General features: G+C 39.7%; 1 protein-coding gene across 2 annotated transcripts in view; it reads right to left on the reverse strand.

Annotated features, from left to right (window-relative positions):
• The window catches only part of pld2 (phospholipase D2), an 80,538-nt gene extending 69,099 nt beyond the window's left edge, over window positions 1-11,439 (reverse strand). For both annotated transcript variants that reach the window (XM_034178635.1, XM_034178634.1), the window contains exon 1: window positions 11,293-11,439. The gene's annotated coding sequence lies outside the window, so the exon portion shown is untranslated. The remainder of the gene's footprint in view (window positions 1-11,292) is intronic.
• Window positions 11,440-18,707: the final 7,268 nt, after the last annotated feature.

The raw sequence follows: 18,707 nt of genomic DNA on the forward strand, positions 1-18,707 counted from the left end.
AGAAGATGGTCAGGTCAAATTATATCTGCTTCATATTCTTCACATTCAAGAGGGGTAGCAATACTGATACAGTCCTCTGTCCCATTAAGAATCTATAACACCATACAAGACACAGACGGCAGATATGTTATTGTTCAGGGGTCATTACTGGATCAAGACATTATTCTGGTATGTATATATGGGCCTAATTATGATGATACACATTTCTTTGATAGCTTTTTTCTGGCTTTATCAACACTACATGGGTGCCTCTGTTTAGCAGGAGATTTTAATTGTACTCTTGATCCAACTCTGGATAAATCCTCAGGGGTAGACCCTTCACACATGCAGAGCAGGAAAATGATTCAACACTATATGCGGGAGCTAAATCTTTGTGATATTTGGAGGCATAAGAACCCGACTAGACGGGAATACTCTTGCCACTCTGCTGTGCATAATTCATATTCCCGTATAGATTACTTTCTTATTTCTAAAAGCATGATAGGTAGTGTGAATGATTTGGAATATAAAAGTATTGTTATATCAGATCATGCTCTGATTTTTCTTAGTTATACTATTAAAGCAGCTCCTAAGGGGTCCTCGGTGTGGCGGTTAAGCCCACGATGGCTGCATGATAAGTTTTTGGAATTTCTGGGAACAAATATTGATATATATTTTAAAGTCAATACAGATCAAACATCAGCATCTATAAGGTGGGAGGCATTCAAAGCCTATATACGAGGGCAAATGATCAGTTATACATGTAGTATCTCCAATAAACAACACCTTAAACTTCTACAGCTAGAAAGGGATATTAAAGAGCTTGAAAGTGAAATTAATATATTAGAGACAGTTGAGACCAAACAGAAACTAGCTACTCTTAGAGCACAGTATAATGAGTTATCTACGAACAAAGCTGTATCCAGTTTAATGAAACTAAAACAAACATTTTATGACCAAGGAGAAAAAGCGGGGAAACTATTGGCGTGGCATATAAAAACAGAGCAAAATGAAAGAGCTGTTTTAGAACTTGAGTCAGAGGAAGGAAGAACAATCACTAATTTGCAAGCTATTAATAATACCTTTTAGTCATTCTATTCTAAGTTGTACACATCAGAAAATTCTACAGTGTGTCACTCAATGCATGATTTCCTAGACGGAATTGAAATACCTGTCCTAGGGAATGAAGCCAAGAAAGAACTCAACTCTCCAATTTCACTGAGTGAATTATCAGCAGCTATCAACAGTATGAAGGGAGGTAAAGCACCAGGGCCTGACGGTATTCCTATTGAAATTTATAAAAAGTTTAAGGGTAAGCTGCTTGTCCCTTTTTTGAATATGTGTGAGGAATCATTAGAGAGGGGTGAGTTGACCTTATCACTTAGGAATGCACTTATAACTTTAATTTTGAAGCCAGGAAAACTCTCTACAAAGTGTGAATCATACCGCCCTATTTCCTTAATCAACAATGATGTTAAAATAATAGCAAAAGTTCTGGCCCGGAGGCTGGATAAACATCTGCCATCAATTATTGTTTCAGATCAAAATGGTTTTATAAAGGGAAGACAGGGTTTCCATAATGTCCGTAGATTGCTGAATATTATACATGCTAAGAATGAATCTTCTGATATGGCTGTAATAGGACTTGATGCAGAAAAGGCCTTTGACAGGGTTGAACATCCATATCTGTTTGAAGTGCTTAACCGTTTTGGAATAGGCAGCCCCTTCCTTAGATGGATAAAGGTCCTGTATCATGACTCTAAGGTTTCAGTTTTGACTAATTATATGGTATCAGGGCAATTTTCTCTACATAGAGGCACAAGACAGGGGTGCCCTCTGTCCCCTCTCCTTTTTGTATTGGCTATTGAGCCCTTAGCTATTGCAATTAGAAATAATAAAGAGACTGCCGGCATCAAGATAACTAATATTGAGAATAAGATTGGACTATACGCTGATGACGTTGTTCTTTTTTTGAGTAATCTTAAAAGATCTATACCCAATTTATTACAGGTAATAGGGATATTCTGCAGCTTTTCAGGATATAAAGTCAATGCAACTAAATCTAACATGTTTTTGAAAAATTCAGAAAGATTAGTCCCACCTCTCTACACACCTTTCAAGAATGTTTTGGAAAGTTTTACATATCTGGGTGTTAAAATTACAACTACAATAGATGCTATGGTACCAGCTAATTATAACCCTGTGGTAAACTCTGTAGTAGAATCTATCAACAGATGGAAATCACTACCATTATCCATGACTGGATGACTTAACATTCTGAAAATGAATATTCTTCCTAAGTTCCTTTACCTGTTTCAAACCATTCCACTGCCCCCCCCCCCCGACTGATTTTTTTCACCAGAATGAAACAGATCTGTAGTCACTTTATTTGGAACAGCAGACGCCCCAGACTGCGCCTGACCTTGTTGTATTTACCCTATGACAGTGGGGGATTAGGATTGCCTTTCCTCCAGGGATACTATTGGGCAGCACAATTAAGAGCAGCCTCATATTGGTTTGGACCTAAAATAGCATTACAGTGGGTGAAGATAGAAGAAATCACAACCTCTAAAGTTCCCTTAAGTTTATATCTCTACTCAGCAAATGTTTCCATATTGAAGAAAAATACTCAAAATCCCTTTGTTAGGAATACTGTAATAATTTGGCACGAGGTGTTAAACTACCTTAAAGAAAATGCTCCTTTGTCCCAATTTACCACTGTTTGGGGAATAGGAATTTTACTCCAGGCACCAATGATCTTGGTTTCAAGTCATGGGTGGATAAAGGTATCAGTAAAGTATCAGATCTATACGACAATGATATCCTTTTAAGTTTCAGTGAAATCAAGGACAAGTTTAATATCAACTCAAAACACTTTTTCAAATTCCTTCTGATAAGAAATTATATATTAAAGACTCAAAATTCCCTAGCTCTTCCCACTCAGAATTCTTTGGAATTGACTGCGGTCAATCATTATGGAGCAGCAAGACTCATCTCCAGATTTTACCAAATCATTATAGCTGGAAGTAAAGAATCCTCAGAGGATAAAAGGCTTGCATGGTGTGCAGATCTTAACGAGGAAATTACTGTAGAAGAATGGAAGGAGATATGTTTACAGTGTCAGGTTCAAACAATAAATACACAGTTCAAGTTATTACAGTATAAATGGTTGATGAGAATGTACATTACCCCTGAGGTACTACATCATATTCACCCTAATACACCTGATACATGTGTCAAATGTGGTACTCATAAAGGTAGTTTATATCATTGTATTTGGGAATGTTCCACCATTCAAGAGTTTTGGAAAGAGATTATTACAGTCCTATCGAAAGTAGCTAATGAACCTCTTCCTCTGTGTCCTAAGCTGTGTATATTTGGACTTTTTCCAGAAAACTGCATTTAGGAAGTTTCAGAAAAAGATGGTCGTAATGTGTCTTCTTGAAGTCAAATATAAAATTGCACTGTCATGGAAATCAGTTAATAGACCAAGTACGCAAAATTGGACTGAGGGGCTATTGCAGAGTATTGCTATGGGAAAACTGACTTATATAGTTAAGGGGAAATATAATACTTTTGTGAAAATTTGGGGAACATTTATGGAATTTCTGGAAGGGGATGATTTTACTGCAGCCCTGTAGCCTGCTATTTCTGTGAATACACATTATATGCCTGTCTGCTGCTTCTCCCCCCCCCCCCCCCCCCCCCCCCGCCTAAAGAAAAAGAAGGAAAAAAACGGGGAAAAAAAAAATATATATATATATATATATATATTTTTTTTTTTTTTTTTCTGGTTTTTTTGCTCATGACAGACATCTGCTAAAACAATTAAACCATGTCGCTTGTGTTTTTTGTTTTTGTTTTTTTCTTCTTCTTCCAGTTTGGAATATTGTGTGCTTCACAGTATCAATGGATGTGCCTTTATGTTCTATTGTAGGTGTTCTTTCTGTATGTTTTTTTTTTTGTAGTAACTGAAAAAGTTAATAAATATATGTAAAAAAAAAAAGACTTCTACTGCTGCTCACGTTCTAGCCAATCAGAGGTGAAAAGGGCGGAACCTTCCCCTACCATGCTACGCTTCGCAAATTCACCGCCTTCACAACCGCCTCAACATGTTTGAGCTCCGGATCATAAACAAACCGCAACACATCTCCACTTTCCACTGCATCATAATTTTTTCTTTGCATTTTCACTTTGTTTGTGTGTAATTTGCCCAAAAACTGAGAGAAAGTGCCATGTTTCTGCTGGAGACAGATGAGGGCTGTCCCCGGATTGAGAAAAATTGCATCATATGTGTCGTTTTACCCCTTTAGCGCCCGCCCTCCAATGAACTGTGCTGAGCAACAGACAAGTTCTCTGGAATTAATAAATTACTGTTAAACAAATTAAATAGAAGTGATTTTATTATGATGAAACTTAATTTTAGATTCACAATGTAATTTTTCTATAAAATACAATGTACATACTTGAAATTGTATGCAATATGAAATATCTTGAGTTCATACCATCTGCAATGAAATATGAGTCAAAGCAAATGTAAGAATTACTGCATGTTTTAAAATGGGCATTTTCTGCATTGTCCCAACTTTTTATGATTTGGGGTTGTAATCTAAACCCTGTAAATCCATGATCATTGGTAAATTGTAGTACTGAAAGATATTTTGGTCTAAAATCCTATATGAGGAAAATGCCATTTCTGTCAACTTCTGTTTTGGTTGGTTCCCATCTGACTTTGTGCAAAAGATTGCTTATTTATGGACATTTCCCACTTTGGAGAACAGACACTCACCAGGAGCAACAACCTCTTTAAAAGACTCAGATTACATTCATTTTCACATGCTAATAGCTACAACGTCCATGGAAAGACATGAGTTGAGTTGATGATTAACTGACTACTCAATTAAGCAACAGCTATTTCGATAAATGGTTCATCGCTTTGAGTTATTCTTTCAAAAAGGATCCAAATCCTTTGCTTTAAGCTTCTAAAATGTGAATATTTTTGGATTCATTTTACTAGTTTATTTACTCCCATCACCCTGCCTCTCCCACTTAACAGTGATTTAAATCATGGTACTGATTTCATATTTCGGTGATATCCTGAGTAAAAAAACATTTTTGATGTTTTTTTTTTTTTTTAGAAATCAGTACTTAGGACATCACAACTCAGCCACATGGGGTGTGCAGCCAGTACATTCTGAGTGCCGGTCCCAAGCCCGGATAAATTTAGGAGGGTTGCGTCAGGAAGGGCATCCGGCGTAAAACAAGCCAACCCAGCTATGCAAACTCAGAATTGAATTCCCATACCGGATCGGTCGTGGCCCGGGTTAACAACGTCCGCCACCGGTGCTATTGCCCAACAGGGTGCCAGTGGAAATTGGGCTACTGCTGGGCGAAGACGACGAAGAAGGAGGAAAACGTTGCCATGAACAGCGGGAGAAGAAGAAAACTAGAAGGGTGGAAATGAGAGTGGGGACTTTGAATGTTGGTAGTATGACTGGTAAAGGGAGAGAGCTGGCTGATATGATGGAGAGGAGAAAGGTAGACATATTGTGTGTGCAAGAGACCAAGTGGAAGGGAAGTAAGAGCAGGAGCATCGGCGGTGGGTACAAGTTGTTGTACCATGGTGAGGACAGGAAGAGAAATGGTGTTGGGGTCATTTTAAAGGAAGAGAATGTTAAAAGTGTGTTGGAGGTTAAGCGAGTGTCTGACAGGGTGATGAGTGTGAAGTTGGAAATTGAAGGGGTGATGATGAATATCATCAGTGCATATGCCCCACAGGTAGGATGTGAGATGAAGGAGAAAGAAGATTTCTGGAGTGTGTTAGATGAGGTGGTGGAGAGTGTGCCCAAGCATGAAAGAGTGGTGATAGGAGCAGACTTCAATGGGCATGTTGGTGAAGGGAACAGAGGTGATGAGGAAGTAATGGGCAGATATGGTATCAAGGATAGGAATGGGGAAGGACAGATGGTAGTTGATTTTGCAAAAAGGATGGAAATGGCTGTGGTGAATACCTACTTTAAGAAAAGGGAGGAGCACTGGGTAACATATAAGAGTGGAGGAAGGTGCACACAGGTGGACTACATTCTTTATAGGAGATGCAAGCTAAAAGAAATCACAGACTGTAAAGTGGAAGACTTGGTGGTGGAATGAAGAGGTCCAGGAAAGCATAAGGAGAAAGAGGTTGGCGAAAACGTTTTGGGATAGTCAGAGAGATGAGCTGTACAAGAAGTTGAATAGTAAGGAAGGAGAAAAGGACTTGTACCGATTGGCCAGACAAAGGGACAGAGCTGGAAAGGATGTGCAGCAGGTTAGGGTGGTAAAAGATGCACATGGTAATGTGCTGACAAGTGAGGAGTTTGTGCTGAGAAGGTGGAGGGAATATTTTGAAGAGTTGATGAATAAAGAAAATGAGCAAGAGAAAAGGCTGGATGATGTGGTGAGAGTAAATCAGGAAGTAAAAGAGATTAGCAAGGAAGAAGTGAGGGCTGCTATGAAGAGGATGAAGAGTGGAAAGGCAGTTGGTCCAGATGACATTCCAATGGAGGCATGGAAATGTCTAGGAGAGATGGCAGTAGAGTTTCTAACCAGATTGTTTAATAAAATCTTGGAAAGTGAGAGGATGCCTGAGGAGTGGAGACGAAGTGTGCTGGTTCCTATGCTGTGCTGGTGATGTGCAGAGCTGCAGTAACTACAGAGGCATAAAGCTGATCAGCCACAGCATGAAGTTATGGGAAAGAGTAGTAGAAGCTAGGCTTAGAAAACAGGTGAAGATCTGTGAGCAGCAATATGGTTTCATGCCGAGAAAGAGCACTACAGATGCAATGTTTGCTCTGAGAATACTGTTGGAAAAGTACAGAGAAGGACAGAAAGAGTTACATTGTGTGTTTGTGAACTTAGAAAAAGCTTATGATAGGGTGCCAAGAGAAGAGTTGTGGCATTGTATGAGGAAGTCTGGAGTGGCAGAGAAGTATGTTAGGGTAGTGCAGGACATGTACAAGAATAGTGTTACAGCGGTGAGATGCGCAGTCGGAATGACAGACTCATTCAAGGTGGAGGTGGGATTACACCAAGGATCAGCTCTGAGTCCTTTGTTGTTTGCAGTGGTGATGGACAGGTTGACAGATGAGATCAGACAGGAGTACCCATGGACTATGATGTTTGCAGATGACATTGTGATCTGTAGTGAGAGTAGAGAGCAAGTTGAGTCTAGTCTGGAGAAGTGGAGATATGCTTTGGAGAGAAGGGGAATAAAAGTCAGTAGAAGCAAGACTGAGTACATGTGTGTGAATGAGAGGGAGCCCAGTGGAATAGTACAGTTACAAGGAGTAGAAGTGGTGAAAGTAGATGAGTTTAAATATTTGGGGTCAACTGTTCAAAGTAATGGAGAGTGTGGTAGAGAGTTGAAGAAGAGAGTGCAGGCAGGGTGGAGTGGGTGGAGAAAGGTGGCAGGAGTGATTTGTGACCGAAGAATATCAGCAAGAGTGAAGGGGAAAGTTTACAAAACAGTAGTGAGACCAGCTATGTTGTATGGTTTAGAGACACTGGCACTAACAAAAAGACAGGAGGCAGAGCTGGAGGTGGCAGAGCTGAAGATGTTGAGATTCTCTTTGGGAGTGACAAGAATGGACAAGATTAGGAATGAACATATCAGAGGGACAGTTCGATTTGGAGACAAAGTCAGAGAGGCGAGATTGAGATGGTTTGGACATGTGCAGAGGAGGGACCCAAGGTATATAGGGAGAAAGATGCTGAGGATGGAGCCACCAGGCAGGAGGAGAAGAGGGAGACCAAAGAGGAGGTTCATGGATGTGCTGAGAGAGGACATGCCGGTGGTTGGTGTGACAGAGGAAGATACAGAGGACAGGGTGAGATGGAAACAATTGATCTGCTGTGGCGACCCCTAACGGGAACAGCCGAAAGACAAGGAAGACGACTTAGGACATCACAGAAATATGAAATCAGTACCATTATTTAATGGCACTTGTACATGTTGTATGTGCACCTTTATGTTTTAACGTGTCAATAAAGATTACAACTAATGATAATATTTATATTGTCTTATTTAAAGGGTGAAATAAAAAAAAATAAATCATGACTTTTTAGAAAAAAACTTGCTTTTTTTTTTTTTTTTTTAAACCAGCCCTTAAACTGAATATCTCTGGGTTGTAGACAAAACAAGGCATTTGAAGGCATCTTATCTTGGGTTCTGTAAACCACTGGTCAACATTTTTCACTATTTTTTGACATATTATAGACCTAACAACTAATCAGTTAATCAACAAAATAACTGATTTTTTTACTCAACTATGAAAATAATTGTTTGTTGCAGCCCTAATACAGTTTGTAGCTTAAAATACAACTCATGGATAGAGAGACAATATGTATCTTTCAAACACTGTCACTGCTTCTTTTAGGTTACTTTAAATAGAAAGGAGCTGTGAGTCACCACACATCCTCCTTTCTGCATAAGGGAGACCCACAAAGGACATTTCCACAGGAGTTATGGAACAGTAGCAGAAACATCCTCACAATGTCATGGTGCTAAAGGTACAACCCCAATTCCAATGAAGTTGGGACGTTGCGTAAAATGTAAATAAAAACAGAATACAATGATTTGCAAATCCTCTTCAACCTATATTCAATTGAATACACCACAAAGACAAGATATTTAATGTTCAAACTGATAAACTTTATTGTTTTTGCGCAAATATTTGTTCATTTTAAAATGTATGCCTGCAACACGTTTCAAAAAAGCTGGGACAGTGGTATGTTTACCACTGTGTTACATCACCTTTCCTTCTAACAACACTCAATAAGTGTTTGGGAACTGAGGACACTAATTGTGAGTGTCATGTTTGGGTATAAAAGGAGCATCCCCAAAAGACTCAGCCATTCAAAAGCAAAGATGGGGTGAGGATTACTTTTAAGTTGAACAACAATATTTCTCAACATTCAATTGCAAAGAATTTAGGGATTCCATCATCTACAGTCCATAATATAATCAGAAGATTCAGAGAATCTGGAGAACTTTCTACATGTAAGCGCAAGGCCGAAAACCAACATTGAATGCCCGTGAACTTTGATCCCTCAGGCGGCACTGCATTAAAAACTGATATCATTGTGTAAAGGATCTTACCGTGTGGGCTCAGGAACACTTCAGAAAACCACTGTCAGTTAACAGTTCATCTCTACATCTACAAGTGCAAGTTAAAACTCTACCATGCAAAGCAAAGGCCATACATCAACAACATCAAGAAACGCTGCCACCTTCTCTGGGCCCGAGCTCATTTGAAATGGACAGATGCAAAGTGAAAAAGTGTGCTGTGGTCTGATGAGTCCACATTTCAAATTGTTTTTGGAAATCATGGACATCGTGTCCTCCGGACAAAAGAGGAAAAAGACCACCCAGATTGTTACCAGCGCAAAGTTCAAAAGCCAGCATCTGTGATGGTATGGGGGTGTGTTAGTGCCCATGACATGGGCAACTTACACATCTGTGATGGCACCATCAATGCTGAAAGGTACATTCAGGTTTTGGAGCAACACATGCTGCCATCCAAGCAACGTCTTTTTCAGGGACGTCCCTGCTTATTTCAGCAAGACAATGCCAAGTCACATTCTGCACGTATTACAACAGTGTGGCTTCATTCATAGTAAAAGAGTGCGGGTACTAGACTGGCCTACCTGCAGTCCAGACCTGTCGCCCATTGAAAATGTGTGGTGCATTATGAAGCACAAAATATGACAACGGAGACCCCGGACTGTTGAACAACTGAAGTCATACATCGAGCAAGAATGGGAAAGAATTCCACCTACAAAGCTTCAACAATTAGGGTCCTCAGTTCCCAAACACTTATTGAATGTTGTTAGAAGAAAAGGTGATGTAACACAGTGGTAAACATTCCACTGTCCCAGCTTTTTTGAAACGTGTTGCAGGCATCCATTTCAAAATGAGCAAACATCATTATTGAGGGTGCTTTTCTGCAAAGGGGACAGGATGACTGCCGTATTGAAGGGAGGATGGATGAGGTCATATATCGCGAGATTTTGGCAAACAACCTCCCTCCCTCAGTAAGACCATTTAAGATGGCTCGTGACTGCGTCTTCCAGCATGACAATGACCCAAAACACACAGCATGTTGCTAAGAGCTCACAGAATGCCCGGATGTGGGACCAAGTCACTTCTTTGTAGGTGGGAAAACTTGAGAAATCGACAGTGGATCAAATCCTTATTTGCCTCACTGTATATCAATATCAATATATGGCTATAGTCGTGCCAAATTTGGTGCTTTTATCACAAAATGCACAATTTTATTGCAATGCAGTCCCCTAAAAGGTTTGGGTTAAGGTTTAAATTTTGTAAAATACAAAAAGTTTGGAAATTTAGACAGCTCTTCCACTTCTGGACCACAACTTTAAGCACTTCTGGGAGTCTTGCATAGTAGCACAATTCCAAGATGGTCCAGGTCCAATTGGCTCACCATAGTACACAATACCCATTACTCAAAGCAGCCATGCACCCAAATATACATAACTTTATGTCTTAAAACTTCTTAACCTAATGCATTCTTAAAAAATAAAATAACCACTCCTAGGTAACATGTTTTGTACCAAGCTGGACACACATTTCTCTTCTGAAGTTAGACATTTTAACATGGGCTTCTATGGGAATGTGCTCATCTTTGGACATAGCCTCAAGCAGCCATTCCAGGAATACTTACAGATGGTTGGGGGTTATGGTGCTTGACAAGAACTCAGAAAGAGACTTCTGTGACATATGTCACTGTAGTCTAAAATGAGCCATTTCAGACTTAAGATTTCTTTACAGCAGCGCCATTTTTCCAAGCACAGTCAGAGAATTATGGGAATTTCAGGATGTTTTATACGAAAACTAAAATTTAAAAATGGGAATCACACTGATTTGACACCACATGTCCACTTTATACATTTCAACGCCATGTGGAAAAGTACAAACGATTTCGGAGCCTAACTGATTGGGTTTTCTTTACCTTCGTGTAGTCTGTTTTAATTCCTCTCTTACACCGTGAAGCCACCACTGTCTTCAACGTACTCCGGATATCAAGGTCAGCTGGTTTTTAGACATTTAACACTATTTTCTCGTCTCGGCCCATTCCGTTTTCCTGCAGCGCCACGTTCCACGAAGGAAACGCCTAATTCTACGAAACGACCAAAAATGCTGCCCCAAAACGTGACAAAGCTTAAACCAGACAAGATTGTATCTGTTAATTTTGCTTTGGAGGTGAAATATGCAGCAACTACGACAGACGGAGATCAGGTTTTACAGTTACTTACTGTCAGTTCAAACTCCGCCAGCAGACAGGTATTTCACACGACACACACACACAAAACACATTCAGCTTCCAAGTGCTGCTTCGTCCGTACTGGGGGTTCTTCTCTCTCTTTCCCGTTCGTTCACTTTTTTCCCAAGTCCCTCCCTTCTGGCGGCCGAGATTGGAAATGTCTTTTTTTTTTTTTTTTTGCACCCCTCCCTCACGAGACACGCCGTGCTCGGCACGACCGATGGGAAATCAGACTGTTCACTTCTATAATGTGAATACAGGGTGTTTGGTGTAAAGCAGAGACACAAACGAATATGTTTGGACATCCTAACAGGACATGGAGATGGATGGAAGGAGAGAACAGGATGGGACAGTAATGATAAGCAGCACCATTGCCATATCGATTTGCTGCTAAAAGATGCTAAGTGATATGGCGTCATCACGCAACAACGTGTGTGTTGCGTGATGTGATGACGTTGTTGCGTGATGACGCCATCACGTATGTCTGTGGAAAAAATATTCGGGGCTGTCAATTTGATGAGCAAAATTTCATATGCACGCACCGGCAAATTTAGAAAACATTACACAGTTACTATGTTCATGTTCGATTGAAGATCCTACCTGGGCACTCAAAAATACTCCAGTAATGAAAATGAGAAATGTAGGTCATTTAATTTTTGTTTGATTGCTTTTGTTTTGATTTTTTTTTCTCTGTTCTTTATGTATTATAATACATGCTTTTGCTGGAGTATACGTTTGCCATGTTTTTGTTGTTTTAAATGTAAACCTGTTCCAAATTTCATTTTCCTCTGGAAAGTTTGAAAATAAAAATTTGTTGCAAATGTTTTTGTCTGTTTTTATAATCACATTTTAATTTGTAAAGGTAATACAAACACCACCTTTGTTATGATCAGGTATTAATACAATAACATGCTTTTGGAGGGCAGTATGCATTTTCAAGAGGCCCAACGTCCATGCCCTGTCGCCCAAAATGACAGCTATTCGCCCGAGGGCGAATAGCTGTCATTTTGGGCGACGAGATGGACGGAGGGACTCAGAAAAATGCATACCGCACGACAACAGCATGTTATTTGCATTATTATCAGTTTTACTGAGATACCCAACACGTAATGCGTACATAAAAAGTTGGCTCACTTTTGTCGTGTCTCGCGCTGTCTGGCGCGCGCTGCTCTCCCTCATCAAGCTGGCTGCTTTAGCTGCTGTTCATTGTCATACTATCCATGAGAAAAATCATCCTGAATATACATATTGGGACCAAAACACACTTCTTGCCTTTTCATCTTTTCCTCTGTGGACAGTTCTTTTTTTTTCCCCTCTGAGGACAGATTTTTTTTTTTTCCTCTGCGGACAGTTCTTGGGCTACGCGCGCTGTGACGTCATTTGTTTACACACAGCGGGCGGGTATAGCCAGATACCGTCGACGTAAATCTGCGATACCGGCCCAGCAACGCCCCGGTAAAGTGATAATAATAATAATTATTATTTTTGCATTTAATCATTTTTATACAATAATTGAACATAAATTTGTACATTTTTATTTTCTAGACTTAATTACAGTCATATCCCCCTCAGTGCAAATTTTAGAATTTAAAATGCCTCACACCTTTCTTTTTTCTTTCTTTCTTTTTTTACATCCATCCATCCATCCATCCATTTTCTTCCGCTTTATCCGGAGTCGGGTCGCGGGGTCAGCAGCTCAAGCAAAGCCGCCCAGACCTCCCGATCCACACACACCTCCCCCAGCTCCTCCGGGGGAACCCCAAGGCATTCCCAAGCCAGCCGAGAGATATAGTCCCTCCAGCGTGTCCTGGGTCTTCCCCGGGGCCTCCTCCCAATGGGACGTGCCCGGAACACCTCTCCAGCGAGGCGTCCAGGGGCATCTGGAAAAGATGCCCGAGCCACCTCAACAGACTCCTTTTGACGTGGAGGAGCAGCAGCTCGACTCCGAGCTCCTCCCGAGTGACCTTTTATTACATACATACTGTAAACACTTGTTATGAAATTTCCAAGTACACTGGTAGGAGTGAGTATCTCAAGTGCTGCTGCAGCTGCTGATAACTTGACTGTGTGGATCCGCCCTGCTAAGCCAGAGATAAAACTCAGGAACCTGTCACACCTTGGCAATTTAGCCAGCATATGCCAACATATAAAAAAATGCGGTGAATATGTTGGATATGTTGAGTAAATTATGCATCTGTCACACCATGATGATTTGTCCAGCGTATGCTGACAGCCCCGTTTCCACCGAGCAGTCCGGGTCAGTGTGGTGTGGGTCAGAAGGGCTATGTCTGGCTTGGTTTGCATTCCCACCATCAGCAGAACAATTTGTTTGGCGGGCGGAGCATGTAGATATTGACGAGCATGTCATAGAGCACACATACGCTGTTGCGCAGCCTCCACTCCACATGGAGGCCAAACAGAGTGATTTAACATTTTTTATTTTATTTTATTGTATTTTTGTTTTGGTGTATCATGGGATTTATTTGCATCACGTGCAGAATCCTGACGAGTCAGCTGATGTCTGTGTAAACGCTGCTGTGAATCATTGAGACGATGTGACTCTTTCAACTTTTAAAATAAGTTAATTTTCTTGTTGTGGGATGAAGTGCCAGCATTCTCTGGCTCAGGCTGACAGACAACACACAGAGGAACCTTTTCTAAAATGCTACATTTCTTCAGCCATGACAAGTAACTAAAGTATTTTCAGATGTCGTTTTCCAAAATCAGGAGGCTTTATGTGGACAAGTTTTCATCAGGCTGTGATGATGAATCTGACTGAAATGAACAGGTAAGATTAAGACTTTATATTTACTCCTTGTGTGAATAGTTTTAATATTTGAAACAATCTGAACTGTTCACAAGAATGCAGCTTTCAGTTTTTCAGCCAATGAATGGACAGCATCAATGGATGTATTTTGACTTGTGACTAACTTCCAATTAACGCGTGTCAACAATCGCATAACTTAACTACAACTTATGGTCCACATATGCGGGATGTATCAACCATATGCTGGAATATGTCAAAAATATTGTGCATTCTCAAAATTTTTCGATGTATATCGGCGTGCTTCAACGTCCTCTTAACTTAACCTCTAAACGTAACCATAACTTATTAGACATATACCAGCGTATTTTTAATATGCTCAGCATACGCTGGCTAAATCGTCCAGGTGTGACGGGTGTCATGTGACTTCTTCCAGCTTGGGGACTACACTCAGAACAATGTCTTATTCACTTACCTGTATCTCCCTTGCAAGGAGAAATAAAATTCACAAGTTCATTTTCAGCAATGTGACTCTATATTTCTGATGTAAAGCACTCACAGGCTTTGGTCAACAATTTTTCCACCACACACTCCTGCCATGCTTGTGATATTAAGAACGAATAATTATTCTACAATAAACCATTGAGTTACTCTGACAATAAGGTTGTTTTTTGGGTTTTCTTTTTACAGGTAGTTCCCAAATGTCTCACGCATTAGCAACATTAACAAACTGTAAGCAATATCAGTATTTGGATATAGTTGGATTTAAACTTTAACTTAAACCTTAATCATTTATTGTGCTTGCTGTGTTTAGGGGTTGCAGTGAGAATTAAATTGCCTGAGCACATCCTGAAATGTGTAAAATACTATGAACAAAATGGATGGTTGAGGGACAGTTTTAGTACAGCAGATTGGCAAAATAATTGTGCATTTTTTTAAATGAAAGCATGAAATTTGGCACACATATTTTGAATTAACTAATGTTTAGTTTCAGATGTGGAGGCATCCTGGAGCTGACCTCTAATGAACTACAGGGATCAAAGAAGGATAACACAGTGGTCAAAGTTTAAAATTGTTCCAATTGTATTGAAAGGTATACCATATTATTTGTCTGATCATAAAGATTCTAAAAAGGTATAGTTTGGATTATTTATGACTGAATGTTATGGAGTTATGGGTAAAAATAGCAAAAATGATGACAAAGGTCAATTTCAGTTTGTACAGGGATCAAAAGTTAAAGTTGTTCCAATTTTGGTAAAAAAAACAAAACAAAACAAAAAAAAAAACAAAGTGATGCAAATTATTGGTTGTTGTAATAGGATTAATAAATGGATTAGTTTTGACAGTGTTGAATGCTTGGTCTCCACAGTAAAGGTCAAACAAGGTCAGCGTCCATTGGATTCTATGGCTTATGACATATGCTACCCCATAATACAATAACTAAGCATGACAGGTGGTGCACACTATTCCTTTTTAAAACCCTATTAACTAAACCAATAATTTGCATCACTTTTTTTTTTACCAAAATTGGAGCAACTTTAACTTTTGACCCCTGTATAAACAGACATTGCTCTTTGTCATAACATTCACTCATAGATAGTCCAAACTATACATTTTGGAATCTTTATGATCAGACAAATAATGTGCTATGGTTTTTTTTTTAATATAATCGGACCAATTTTCAATTCAATTTATTTTGACAGTTGGCTTCCATGGGTGACATATTGAAACTTCATGATGTCCAATTTTATTTGGAATACCATTGGCTATATGTTTACCAAACTCTATAATTTTATCACAAAATGCACAATCGTTATGGAAATTTTAGCTAAGCTGCGTCACTATTTAGCAAAAGAACACTTCAGTGTTCATCTGAGATGCTCCTGATGTGGGTGTACTACATAAATCCGCTACAAGAAGGAGTCCAACCACAGGTGACGCCAAATAGCTATCATCTGCATTCAGTACTGCAGCAGACTGGGCTGTACTTCATCTGACATTTGGCAGACTTGATAAATCATGACTCGCATCATTAACCTTCACTGTAAAACTCAATGAGTTAGTTGAACTCAAACCATTTGAGGAAACCGATTGCCTTAAACCATTTGAGTTTGCCAACTTAAATAAAATAATTTAAAAAAATGTAATAGTTAAAGTTGTAGTAACTTAACAATTTATAGTGAATTAAACTTGTGTAAATCTAGTGTATGTTTTTCAATTAAAAGAAGTGACAAATAAATTTCTGCATAAAAATTAAGCATTACATTTTGGATTAGATTTTTTGATGCATTCTTGCATCATTTTTGATGCAACTTGTTGACTCTGCGTTGTGTTATTATGATTCCGCCCATTCGCTTCCCTCGGCACACGAACTCACGATCTCCGGCATGGAAGTCGGACTCTCTAACCAGAAGGCTAAAACCCAGGGCTCTGGCTTTGTGACCAGAGAATTCCTTTGAGCTGTTGGGAGTGAGGTTTACTAACTACGAGGTCTGTCTAAAAAGTAACAGACCTTTTTTTTTTTTCAAAAACTATATGGATTTGAATCACGTGTGATTGCATCAGCCAAGCTTGAACCTTCGTGCGCATGCGTGAGTTTTCCACGCCTGTCGGTTGCGTCATTCTCCTGTGGGCAGGCTTTGAGTGAGCACTGGTCCACCCCTCCCGTCGGATTTCTTTTGTCTGAGAACTTGCTGAGAGACTGCCGCTTTGCTCCATGAAATTTTTTTCAGAAACTATTAGAGACAGGCAGTTGGAAACCATTCGATAGATTCAGTTGGATATCGGTGAAGATCTGTCGGCGTCACGCGGATTATGGACTGTTAAAACCTTTTTAAAGACGGCCCACAGTGGCGGAGGGCGTGCGGTGCGCTGAGCGGCCATTCGACAGGCTGGATCGACCAGATCATTTCTAAACTGAACGCTGTGTTGATCCGGGACATCATGTGACTACCACAGAAATGGCAACAGAGCTGGACATAGCACTTTTGCGGCACATTCCACTCTTACAGGAGATTTTGTAATGAAAGATGTGCGGAGGATTTCACGTGTCGGCACGAAGCAGCTCAGGACGCGCAGCAAAAAAAAAAACACCTCCGTGTTGGAAACCATTCAGAAGATTCAGACGGCTTTCGATGGCTTTCAGTTGAGTGAGTATCTGAGAAATTGTGTAACAGCTGGACATGCCCCAACATGTCCTGTGAGACTTCCAAGACGGAGGTGTTTTTTTGCTGCGCGTCCTGAGGTGCAGGTGAGCTCATTCTTACTTCTTTGGATAATATTCCAATTGTTCCTGTTGAGCAGTTTAAATATTTAGGTTTTTGGCTTGATCCGTCTCGTTCTTTTACAAAAACATATTCAGTCTGTTACAAATAAAATTATATATCAAATGAAACTACTTTAGTTAATTGTTTAAATTTTTCTGTAAGAAAGAGGATAGTCAGGCAATTATTACTCCCCATTCTTGATTATAGTGATATAGTTTATCAAAATACTTCATCTTCTCATCTTAAACCACTTAATGTAGATAACAACAGTTTGTGTAGGTTTATTTTTCGCTGCCCCTTTATAACTCACCATTGTGACCTTTATAACCAGTTGTCCTGGCTCACTCCATCCTCCAGATGACGATTTCAGTGGCTGATATTTATTTTTAAATGCATTAATCTTAGTTACCCAGAATATTTAAAACAATATTTGACTCCTTTTGGTTCTTCTTATAGTTTGAGACATGGATCTCAGTTGTTTTTTGTTGTCACACGAATTAATAAGGAAAGTGGAAAATTTTAATTTAGACATAAAGCGCCCTGTGATTGGAACAGCCTTCCTTCCTCTATCTGCTCTATAACCTCTTTGTCTGTATTTAAAAGTGCCCTTGTACAACACCTTAAGACTGGTAACTGTTTTTGATTCAGTTTGTCCATAACATTTCATTTTATTCATTTTGTATGGTAGTACTAATGGGAGAGTGTTAGAGAGCTTTGTGTGTTTGTGTGTGTGGTGTGATTGGTTGTTGGTGCGTGCGTGTAGATATGTTTGTGTAATTAATTGTTTGTAGTTTTATTGTTGCCTTTGTTTGTATATTTTGTTATGTATGTACTGTTGCATGTCTTGCCCATTGATGTTTTGTTGTTATTATTGAGTACCCCTTGAAAACGAGATTCTAAATCTCAAGGGGTTTATCCATTCAAGTTAAATAAATAAATAATAGCACCAAATCACAACAAGATTGCCTCAAGGCGCTTCACACAACTAAGGTCTAACCTTACCAACCCCCAGAGCAACAGTGGTAAGGACTCCCTCTGAGGAAGAAACCAAAAGCAGACCAGACTCAAAGGGGTGAGCCTCACCACATGTTAGAATCCAACAGACTGAAAATTTTAAGAGTTTTGGGATGAAGTGTGCCGCCTCCTGTCTGTCTGTACAGCCTCTGTAAATCCAAACCTTCACTTTCAAATGAAAGCTCAGAGGGTTTGTTGTCGGATGAAGCAGTGTTCGTTTCACTGTTTGTCAGCCGTCAGGATGTTTCTGCTTTTCCTAAAATGTACCTCACACGCTGAGAAATGCTAACAAATGTAGAGTAATAAGACGTTTTGCAGAAATGCACCTGCTGAATCAGGGAGGAAAGCTGTACCTTTTTGTTT

This window comes from Thalassophryne amazonica, chromosome 9, assembly GCF_902500255.1.
Source record: "Thalassophryne amazonica chromosome 9, fThaAma1.1, whole genome shotgun sequence".
NCBI classification, from domain to species: domain Eukaryota; kingdom Metazoa; phylum Chordata; class Actinopteri; order Batrachoidiformes; family Batrachoididae; genus Thalassophryne; species Thalassophryne amazonica.